This window comes from Salmo salar, chromosome 15 (assembly GCF_965601325.2).
Source record: "Salmo salar chromosome 15, fSalSal1, whole genome shotgun sequence".
NCBI classification, from domain to species: domain Eukaryota; kingdom Metazoa; phylum Chordata; class Actinopteri; order Salmoniformes; family Salmonidae; genus Salmo; species Salmo salar.
Genome location: NC_138305.1, coordinates 61,086,779 through 61,099,251, shown reverse-complemented (window position 1 = coordinate 61,099,251; position 12,473 = coordinate 61,086,779). Strand labels below are relative to the sequence as shown.

Here is a 12,473-nt window from a genome sequence, read left to right as displayed (position 1 = left end):
AACTTTAACAAAATACTCACACAGAGTAACCCAGGGCATACCTGGCTAGCACATTTAAAATAATTGGAATTCACCACCTCTGAGGGTCACTTAGACAGTCACACAGACATTCTCAGAACTAGGTCCTTATTCCAATAGGGCTTCACCAAGTACCATGTTTCACACAGAACACACAGTCACCCTGGCCCCTCACCCCCACAGACTGCACCAATCCCCACTGTGATCAATTCAGTGTCAGGACGGATCTAGGTCGCCCGCAACCGACCAGTGGCAGAGTATCATTGAGTCCTCAAACTCTCAGATTGCTCTCCTCTGACTCGGCCCTGTTTACGCCTCCAAGGTGCCCCCCTCACAAAGGAATACACACTCAGAGCTCACGTAACAGAGGCTAATTTCTAAAAACTCGACTTCAAGTGTGTTTTGCTCACCTCTTTCTTTAAAAAAAACTAAGTTCGAAATGTGCTATCCACTCGGCTCGCTGCCTCTCAGATCAAAGGTGGGTCCATCTGCTTCGTTCCCGAAGTGTGGTTTCCCTGAGATCCCAAGTTTGAGGGATCCCTCGTGCACGATTTACCTAGGTCGTCAGGAGCGATCACCAAGTGAAGATTCACATCACATCCTCGTCGCCAAATGTGGTGGCTAATTTCCGCATTACCAAATGAGGAGTTACAAAACACACCAGTCCGAGTTAAACTACATCTTTAATACTTTATGATACTTTTGCAAAAGTTCTTGACCCCACCAATGCATTCTCTCGAATGAATCATTTAATGAGGTGCTTACAGAATGGCTCAGGGATCTTTTATAGCAACGATACAGCCCCTTCAACGTACATTGACAAACCACAGATACTTAGTAACAGTTCACAAAGGTTACGTTTTGTATGACAGATATCCATAAAACACATCAGACAGTAACTGCTATGTCAACCTGGTTCATTATATAGCCCAGTATCTGGTCTCCTTAGAACTGTCCCTCCCAGGTACGGTATAGAACGAAAACACCATTTCATCCAATGGCATATATCAATTGTCAAATCTACATTTTTTACATTTACATTTTACAAATCTAGATACTCCCATCTCAAGCAAACCCCCTCTTGACCCCACTCCTGGACAGGCTCACTGGAGGGAGTGAGCCTCTAGGCCATATATTATCACAGGATACGTGTGAGATCTAAGAGACAATGGTCCCAGACACTGCCATAAACCTCCCCACAATAAGGAAAAGGAGGGTGTGACTTGCTCACAGACATTGTGGAGACAAGTCATTGCTTCCCCAGTAATCACGCCATCCCTTCACATGGTTTAAGCATAGGTAAAGAGACATTCACATATGAAGACAATATTTCATTCTGTCCTCCTCTCTTGCTGATATTCTGCAGAGTAACAGAGACAAGTAAAAGACATGTCTGACCTCTTCCCCTCTCTGGGCCCCAAGTGTCTGAGCCCCAGCTAAGGGAAATGTGTAACTGAAACATTCCAGAGTCAAAGGACACTTTCTAATGACAAGTATCTCACATAAGCATATTATACTAATAAAACATCTTAATTATCTATGTTACCCAACTAATTCTGATTCGTCCACGACACATGTATTGACCCAGGTGTTGAATACTTATTTAATCATAATACATTTGTTTTTTATTTTCCATGAATTAAAACAAACGTTAGAATGTTTCCTCCACTTTGACATCACATAGTATTATGCGTAGATCGTTGACCAAAAAAATACAATTAAATCCATTTTAATCCCACTTTGTAACACAACAAAATGTGGAAAACGTCAATGTGTGTGAATACTTTCTGAAGGCACTGTGTCTTTATAAAACATTTCAGATAGAAAAACAACAAATTAGACTTCCTCTGTACACCTATTTCTGTATTGCAAGGATAAAGAAATGCATGTTGGTGTCATAGCATGCCGCCGGTATATCTCTGTCTCTGAGGCTAGGCCTAAGCTAAGCTTCTCTTCCTATATGTATGTATATATATATATTAGTAGCATACACTGGACACCTAAGCCTAGATGAATTTATTGTTTAAATCTCTGCAGCAGAACCGTGAGGTAGACAATTATTATTATTTTTTTCACCTTTATTTAACCAGGTAGGCTAGTTGAGAACAAGTTCTCATTTACAACTGCGACATGGCCAAGATAAAGCAAAGTAGAGGACACAAACAGCAACAGAGTTACACATGGAGTAAACAAACATACAGTCAATAACACAATAGAAAACAAAGTCTATATACAGTGTGTGCAAATGAGATAGATGTGCAGAAGATGAATGTGCAAGTAGAGATACTGGGGTGCAAAAGAGGAAAAACAATAAATAACAGTATTGGGATGAGGTAGTTGGATGGGCTATGTACAGGTGCAGTGATCTGTGAGCTGCTCTGACAGCTGGTGCTTAAAGTTAGTGAGGGAGATATGAGTCTCTAGCTTCAGTGATCTTTTAATGTTTTTTTTGCAATTCGTTCCAGTCATTGGCAGCAGAAAACGGGAAGGAAAGGCGGCCAAAGGAGGAATTGGATTTGGTGGTGCCCAGTGAAATATACCTGCTGGAGCGCATGCTACGGGTGGGTGCTGCTATGGTGACCAGTGAGCTGAGATAAGGCGGGGCTTTACCTAGCAAAGACTTATAGATGACCTGGAGCCAGTGGGTTTGGCGACGAATATGAAGCGAGGGCCAGACAACGAGAGCATACAGGTCGCAGTGGTGGGTCGTATATGCGGCTTTGGTGACAAAACGGATGGCACTGTGATAGACTGCATCAAATTTGCTGAGTGGTGTTGGAGGCTATTCTGTAAATGACATCGCCGAAGTCAAGGATCAGTAGGAGAGTCAGTTTTACGATGGTATGTTTGGCAGCATGAGTGAAGGATGCTTTGTTGTGAAATGGGAAGCCAATTCTAGATTTAATTTTGGATTGGAGATGCTTAATGTGAGTCTGGAAGGAAAATTTACAGTCTAACCAGACACTTAGGTATTTGTAGTTGTCCACATCTGTTGAAGAGCATGCATTTAGTTTTACTTGCATTTAAGAGCAGTTGGAGGCCACGGAAGGAGAGTTGTATGGCAAAGAAGGGCCAGAAGTATACAGAATGGTACCGTCTGCGTAGAGGTGGATCAGAGAATCACCAGCAGCAAGAGCGACATCATTGATGTATACAGAGAAAAGAGTCGGCCCGAGAATTGAACCCTGTGGCACCCCCATAGGGACTGCCAGAGGTCCGGAAAACAGGCCCTCCGATTTGACACACTGAACTCTGTCTGAGAAGTAGTTGGTGAACCAGGCGAGGCAGTCATTTGAGAAACCAAGGCTGTTGAGTCTAATGATAACAATGTGGTGATTGACAGAGTCGAAAGCCTTGGCCAGGTTGATGAATACAGCTGCACAGTATTGTCTCTTATCGATGGAGGTTATGATATCGTTTAGGACCTTGAGCGTAGCTGCGGTGCACCCATGACCAGCTCGGAAACCAGATTGCATAGCGGAGAAGGTACAGTGGGATTCGAAATGGTCGGTGATCTGTTTGTTACCTTGGCTTTCGAAGACTTTAGAGAGGCAGGGTAGGATAGATATAGGTCTGTAGCAGTTTGGGTTAGAGTGTCTCGCCCTTTGAAGAGGGGATGACCGCTGCAGCTTTCCAATCTTTGGGGATCTCAGACAATACGAAAGAGATTGAACAGGCTAGTAATAGGGTTTGCAACAATTTTGGCTGATAATTTTAGGAAGAGAGGTTCCAGATTGTCTAGCCCTGCTGATTTGTAGGGTCCAGATTTGTAGGGGTCCAGATTGTACAGCTCTTTCAGAACATCAGCTGTCTGGATTTGGGTGAAGGAGAAATGTGGGAGGCTTGGGCAAGTTGCTGTGGGGGGTGCAGGGCCGTTGACCAGGGTATGGGTGGCCAGGTGGAAAGCATGGCCAGCCGTAGAAAAATGCTTATTGAAATTCTCGATTATCGTGGATTTATCGGTGGTGACAGGGTTTCCTAGCCTCAGTGCAGTGGGCAGCTGGGAGTAGGTGCTCTTATTCTCCATGGAATTTAGTGTCCCAGAACTTTTTGGAGTTTGTGCTACAGGATGCAAATTTCTGTTTGAAAAAGCTAGCCTTAGCTTTCCTAACTGACTGTGTATATTGGTTCCTAACTTCCCTGAAAAGTTGCATGTCGCGGTGGCTATTCGATGCTAATGTAGAACGCCACAGGATGTTTTTGTGCTGGTCAAGGGCAGCCAGGTCTGGAGTGATCCACAGACTATATCTGTTCCTGGTTCAACATTTTTTGAATGGGGCATGCTTATTTAAGATTGTGAGGAAAGCACTTTTAAAGAATAACCAGGCATCTTGTACTGACGAAATGAGGTAAGTATCCTTACAGGATACCCGCGCCAGGTCGATTAGAAAGGGCTACTAGCTGAAGTGTTTTAGGGAGTGTTTGACAGTGATGAGGGGTGGTCGTTTGACCGCAGACCCATTACGGATGCAAGCATCTAGCTTAGATTGTAGGATGGCCGGGATGGTAAGCATGTCCCAGTTTAGGTCACCTAACAGCACGAGCTCTGAAGATAGATGGGGGGCAATCAATTCACATATGGTGTCCAGGGCACAGCTGGGGGCAGAGGCTGGTCTATAGCAAACGGCAACAGTGAGAGATTTGTTTCTGGAAAGGTCGATTTTTAAAAGGAGAACTGTTTGGGCACAGACCTGGATAGTAAGACAGAACTCTGCAGGCTATTTCTACAGTAGATTGCAACTCCGCCCCCTTTGGCAGTTCTGTCTTGTCGGAAAATGTTATAGTTATGGATGGAAATTTCAGGGTTTTTGTTGGCCTTCTTAAGCCAGGATTCAGACACGGCTAGGACATCCGGGTTGGCAGAGTGCGCTAAAGCAGTGAATAAATCAAACTTAGGGAGGAGGCTTCTAATGTTAACATGCATGAAACCTATTATTGTTTTAGGAAAGTAAAAACCAATAAAACAATTGGCTATAAAGTTTTTCATATGCTACACATCGAAACACAAGGAATTGTGTTTTTGTAATTTGTGTCTCATTTGGTCAATATCCCTCGTTTATTGATGGCGCTGGCTGCATGGGTGTACGCCCTAATGGGTTACCTGTACATTTCTCAAATGTCCAATACAATAAAATGTTCCTAGTCACTGCGGTAGAGACTGTTGACTTCCTGATGGTTATCCAGTGAGTTTCGTTTTTTTTCTCGTCTATTTCACGGGACAAACCGGTTCAGCTAAGGAGTGAGTCTCCGTCCCAAACTTTGTTCCTGTTGCTGCTATCGTTTACCTGTCTACCCGCAAACTTCTGACGCTCGGATGTAAACATGGGCGCGTGGTCATGTGACGCCGACCGCGCCAACACTCAAGTAGTCCCCCAACGATGGAAAAGAAAATTTGAACAAGCAAAAACATTTTCCCAAAATGCAATTTATCTGTTTTTCTGTTAACTGTTGTGTAACATGATCTCAAATATATGGATATGTTACTGATTTATTATTATTGTTTTAATATTGACACATTGACAGGAATGGGAGACTATATCGTTCGCCCTTAACATTTGAGTCAAGGGCGAAATTGTGTTGTAGATACTGGGAAGGATGAGCAGTAGACAGGGGTCCGGGGGTCCTTCTCCCTGATTGTTATTTTTTTAAATAAAAATGTACTGCCATTCTACCAGTGGCGATTTTAGCATGTAAATCTTGTTGGTGCAAACTCAACTTTTTGGAGGTTGATGCATGTCAGCAAAGCCACTACACAACACTAAACAAACCATTAATTAAACAATAACGGTGACAAACGGTGCCCACAGACTGTTAGGGCCTTCATAAAGCTGTCCCAACAGTAGAGCTTTCTTTTCAACACCATGGAGTGAATCCTTACCACGGCTGCTGTACACCTGGTTATCAGCGGAGCCTTGTCTGGCAGAAAAACAATTCATTCAGCCTCATTTACTGCCTTTAAAAAGACATAGCTGATATGGCTGAATTGCTTAAACAAATGTGGTTTCTACTGACAATCGAGATGTACAAGCTATGGCATAAGGGAACGATGAGTAGAGGAGCGGCAATCCGTAATTTTGATTAAGACATCAATGAGCGAGCTAAAATGGACGTACACTGCCTTGCAAAAGTATTCATCCTGTCATGTCCTGACCATAGTAAGATGTTATTTTCTATGGTAGAGTAGGTCAGGGCGTTTTGTGTTTTTCTATGTTTTCTATTTCTATGTTCTTAGGTTCTAGTTTTTGTATTTCTATGTTGGTTTGTTTGGGATGATCTCCAATTAGAGGTAGCTGGTCCTCGTTGTCTCTAATTGGAGATCATACTTAAATAGGGGTTTTTCTTTCTGGGTTTTCTGGGTGATTATTTTTGAGTAGTGTTTGTTTCTCTTCTGAGTCACGGTTTGTTGTTTTGTCGATTCAGTTTATTTATGTATTGCATAGTTTCACAGATTAAATAAAATGTGGAACTACACACACGCTGCACTTTGGTCCTCTACTCCTTCCTACGACAACCGTGACACATCCCCCTTGGCGTTTTTCCTATTTTGTTGCTTTACAACCTGTAATTTAAATGGATTTGTTGGGGGATTTCATGTCACGGACATACACAAAATAGTCCAAATTGGTGAAGTGAAATGAAAAATATAACTTGTTTCCAAAAAATGTAAAAGTGGTGCGTGCATATGTATATGAAAGTGGTGCGTGCATATGACTTAAAGATTGCTATACACTAGCGGAACCCATCCAAGTTGAAGGAACTGGAGCAGTTTTGCCTTGAAGAATGGGCAAAAATCCCAGTGGCTAGATGTGCCAAGCTTATAGAGACATACCCCAAGAGACTTGCAGCTGTAATTGCTGCAAAAGGTGGCTCTACAAAGTATTTCCTTTGGTGGGTCAATAGTTATGCACGCTCAAGTTTTCAGTTTTTTTGTCTTATTTCTTGTTTGTTTCACAAAAATATATATATTTTGCATCTTCAAAGTGGTAGGCATGTTGTGTTAATGAAATGATACAAACCCCCCAAAAAACAATTTTAATTCCATGTTGTAAGGCAACAAAATAAAAAAAATGCCAAGGGGGGTGAATACTTTTGCAAGCCACTGTATATATGTACATCTCCTTAAGGGAATCTTCAGTTTTTAATAAAGCATTCAAATGTAAGGTGAGTATGTTGGGGGCAACTGGCCCCTCCAACGGAGCAACTGGGCCCCCCGGCAAACCAATGCAAGCAATGGTAACTAAAATAGCATCTTCCAAATCATGTCCAATGTCATTGAGTTACGCAGACATTTTATATATACTGTATGATGATTTGGAAATGATTTGGCACGAAAATGAAAAGAGGGACCTTACATCAAAACCTCATCATAGTGAGAATATTAATAGCAAGATGTGCAATACCATTTTGTTTCAATATTTAATTTATTTAAGTAAAATAAAACACCTAGACTTTAGCTTTTAAGAGTTCATTACAACAACAAAAAATCGAAAGAGAATGTATCAATTAGATTATAACACACTGGCGGGCTGTTACACCATAGTTGGGGGAAATGCCCCTTTTCTAAAAACAATATTTCATTAAATAACAAAAAAAGTGTAAACTATCCACTAATTTCCCTTCGTAGTTTGTTTGCCAAAGAATAACCATCAAACACATACCTAATTTTTACCAAACGTTTTTGTCAACAATTGGACATTGTTCTTAGGAAGGGCGCGTTACTTATACAGTTGAAGTCGGAAGTTTACATACACCTTAGCCAAATACATTTAAACTCAGTTTTTCACAATTCCTGACATTTAATCCTAGTAAAAAATCCCTGTTTTAGGTCAGTTAGGATTACTACTTTATTTTAAGAATGTGAAATGTCAGAATGATAGAGAATGATTTATTTCAGCTTTTATTTCTTTCATCACATTCCCAGTGGGTCAGAAGTTTACATACACTCAATTAGTATTTGGTAGCATTGCCTATAAATTGTTTAACCTGGGTCAAACGTTTAGGGGTAGCCTTCCACAAGCTTCCCACAATAAGTTGGGTGAATTTTGGCCCATTCCTCCTGACATAACTGGTGTAACTGAGTCAGGTTTGTACGCCTCCTTGCTCGCACATGCTTTTTTAGTTCTGCCCACACATTTTCTATAGGATTGAGGTCAGGGCTTTGTGATGGCCACTCCAATACCTTGACTTTGTTGTCCTTAGGCCATTTTGACACAACTTGGAAGTATGCTTGGGGTCATTGTCCATTTGGAAGACCCATTTGTGACCAAGCTTTAACTTTCTGACTGATGTCTTGAGATGTTGCTTCAATATATCCACATAATTTCCCTGCCTCATGATGCCATCTATTTTGTGAAGTGCAGCAGGCCCTCCTGCAGCAAAGCACCCCCACAACATGATGCTGCCACCCCCATGCTTCACGTTTGGGATGGTGTTCTTCGGCTTGCAAGCCTCCCCCTTTTCCTCCAAACATAATGATGGTCATTATGGCCAAACAGGTCTATTTTTGTTTCATCAGACCAGAGGACATTTCTCCAAAAAGTACAATATTTGTCCCCATGTGCAGTTGCAAACCGTAGTCTGGCTTTTTTATGGTGGTTTTGGAGCAGTGGCTTTTTCTTTGCTGAGCGGCCTTTCAGGTAATGTCGATATAGGACTCGTTTTACTTTGGATATAGATACTTTTGTACCTGTTTCCTCCAGCATCTTCACAGGGTCCTTTGCTGTTGTTCTGGGATTGATTTGCACTTTTCGCACCAAAGTACGTTCATCTCTAGGGGACAGAACACGTCTCTTTCCTGAGCGGTATGACGGCTGCATGGTCCCATGGTGTTTATACTTGCGTGCTATTGTTTGTACAGATGAACGTGGTACCTTCATGCATTTGGAAATTTCTCCCAAGGATGAACCAGACTTGTGGAGGTCTACAATTTTTTTTCTGAGGTCTTGGCTGATTTCTTTTGATTTTCCCATGACGTCAAGCAAAGAGCCACTGAGTTTGAAGGTAGGCCTTGAAATACATCCACAGGTACACCTCCAATTGACTCAAATGATGTCAATTAGCCTATCATTAGCTTCTAAAGCCATGACATCATTTACGGGCATTTTCCAAGCTGTTTAAAGGCACAGACAACTTAGTGTATGTACACTTCTGACCCACTGGAATTGTGAAATAATGTGTCTGTAAACAATTGTTGGAAAAATTACTTGTGTCATGCACAAAGTCGATGTCCTAACTGACTTGCCAAAACTATAGTTTTTAAAACTATAGACTGGGCATTCAACTGAGACTGCTCTTCTCTGTGTCACGGAGGCTCTCCGCACTGCTAAAGCTAACTCTCTCTCCTCTGCTCTCATACTTCTAGACCTATCTGCTGCCTTTGATACTGTGAACCATCAGATCCTCCTCTCCACCCTCTCCGAGTTGGGCATCTCCGGCGCGGCCCACGCTTGGATTGCGTCCTACCTGACAGGTCGCTCCTACCAGGTGGCGTGGCGAGAATCTGTCTCCGCACCATGCGCTCTCACCACTGGTGTCCCCCAGGGCTCTGTTCTAGGCCCTCTCCTATTCTCGCTATACACCAAGTCACTTGGCTCTGTCATATCCTCACATGGTCTCTCCTATCATTGCTATGCAGACGACACACAATTAATCTTCTCCTTTCCCCCTTCTGATAACCAGGCGGCGAATCGCATCTCTGCATGTCTGTCAGACATATCAATGTGGATGACGGATCACCAGCTCAAGCTGAACCTCGGCAAGACGGAGCTGCTCTTCCTCCCGGGGAAGGACTGCCCGTTCCATGATCTCGCCATCACGGTTGACAACTCCCTTGTGTCCTCCTCCCAGAGTGCTAAGAACCTTGGCGTGATCCTGGACAACACCCTGTCGTTCTCCACTAACATCAAGGCGGTGACCCGATCCTGTAGGTTCATGCTCTACAACATTCGCAGAGTACGACCCTGCCTCACACAGGAAGCGGCGCAGGTCCTAATCCAGGCACTTGTCATCTCCCGTCTGGATTACTGCAACTCGCTGTTGGCTGGGCTCCCTGCCTGTGCCATTAAACCCCTACAACTCATCCAGAACGCCGCAGCCCGTCTGGTGTTCAACCTTCCCAAGTTCTCTCACGTCACCCCGCTCCTCCGCTCTCTCCACTGGCTTCCAGTTGAAGCTCGCATCCGCTACAAGACCATGGTGATTGCCTACGGAGCTGTGAAGGGAACGGCACCTCCATACCTTCAGGCTCTGATCAGGCCCTACACCCAAACAAGGGCACTGCGTTCATCCACCACTGGCCTGCTGGCCCCCCTACCTCTGAGGAAGCACAGTTCCCGCTCAGCCCAGTCAAAACTGTTCGCTGCTCTGGCACCCCAATGGTGGAACAAGCTCCCTCACGACGCCAGGACAGCGGAGTCAATCACCACCTTCCGGAGACACCTGAAACCCCACCTCTTTAAGGAATACCTAGGATAGGATAAAGTAATCCTTCTAACCCCCCCCCCCTTAAAATATTTAGATGCACTATTGTAAAGTGGTTGTTCCACTGGATATCATAAGGTGAATGCACCATTTTGTAAGTCGCTCTGGATAAGAGCGTCTGCTAAATGACTTAAATGTAATGTAAATGTATAGTTTGTTAACAAGAAATTTGTGGAGTGGTTGAAACACTTGGAATCATCAAAACTTGTTTATGCTAGTATGTAAACTTCCGACTTCAACTGTATCTAATTGATATTAAAGGACACAAGGCAACACTTGGAAATCTAAAATGGAAATGGAAATCTAAAAAACAGTCTCTGCCTGGATCCCAGTGGCTTTAGTGATGCAGAGATGTTGATCTTCCATTGTAGGCTGTTGTCCGGCTCGATTGTACAAATTAGTGCTCCATAGGGCCCTCGTGCTGTTTTCAGGGAACAGCACAGGTAAAGTGAGCCGACCAGAGAGGAGGACTCCAAAAAGAAGATGGAATGTAAGACCAACTGGTTTATCGGTCAGGTTGGGAGAGAGCTTATTTGTAGGAAAAGAACCATAGGCTATAGGCAGCTGACATGTCACCATTAGGCTACATGCTAAAACATGCATGAAATTAGTCAACATTTGGTATTAAATGTTGAATACACTGGCAGCAGTATCTATCAGATATTTCAATGTGTATTACATATTGCCAAGTATTTACAAAGCTACTAGTTAATACAATGCTGTTATTTTATTACTGTGTAATTACATAGATATATGGAAACCTATGATAAAGTGTTACTGTCTGAGATATATAATACTGCTCTAATTCTTGTAATGTAAATTATGTGGTGCCCTTGGCCTGAAAACTATGGAATTGAATGGGCATGTATTGCAGGCCTACACATAAAGGAGTTCTAATGACCCCTTGTGTCCAAAAGAGGACATAGTCCTGTCATTTAATCACTGACGAAATAATAAAATAACGTTATTCTAAACACAGATGTGGCATGAATGAAGCTCAGGAGTAAAATAGTGATAGTCAAGTGGACGTTGCGTATTTCAACAATAAGCACACTATAAAAAAAAATCTAAACATAACCCATTGTTATTACAACATTACATCGTAGTAATCAAGACAATGCATTACATTGACCAGTAGGAGGTAGCCATATACGCTTTATCATTTGACAAAAACGTGAAATAAACCGTAATATATTAAACTGCTTCTTATATGGCATAAAGGTGTTACAATAACAGTAGCCCAACTGTCAGACATGATTTTGCGATCTAACACACTGAAAATGGTGCCGGACTACGTTGTAACATTCTAGCTTCGTTTACTGCTACAAACTGACTGCAGCATGTTACAAAGACTACACTACGGTTGTGTAGAGCATCTGCTTACAATACAAATCCTTCAATTGAATAACAAGGCCGCATATGTTTGTGTTTATGAAAGAGCATCTAATTTCACGGAATTCCTTGAGAAAAATGTTCTACCAGGAGTGGGGTTCGAACCCACGCGGACACATGTCCATTGGATCTTAAGTCCAACGCCTTAACCACTCGGCCATCCTGGTAAGTACGACTAAGTGCAATGACATTTTGCTTTATAAACCTGAGAGTGAACCATTTTTACAACGGCGATAGTTGCATGTACGCTAACATGCACAGTAATAATTCCATATTAAATGTAAACAAAGGTCAAAAACGAAGTAAGCATACGTCTATTAAAATACCCTAGTTGTGTTAGAATACCCATACTAACATACTGTATAATACATTCTTAATAAGTAACGTTATATACTACCTACTATATACTAATACTTAATTTTAGTATACCGTAAATTAACGGTATTCTTTCAATTGAGAGTACTACACGCTTCGCCTGTTTATCGGAAATTGATGCTGTTGCTATGCAATTTCTTGTTAGCTTAACAAGTTACTTGTTTTTTATTTAAAAAAATATATTTAAACAGTAACATGCAAGAGAAAAA

At 42.3% G+C, this 12,473-nt stretch overlaps 1 non-coding gene across 1 annotated transcript; it reads right to left on the bottom strand.

Moving 5' to 3' along the window:
• Positions 1-11,973: 11,973 nt before the first annotated feature.
• Positions 11,974-12,056, bottom strand: trnal-uaa (transfer RNA leucine (anticodon UAA)). Its single transcript has one exon. It is a non-coding gene; the product is annotated as a tRNA-Leu (tRNA).
• Positions 12,057-12,473: the final 417 nt, after the last annotated feature.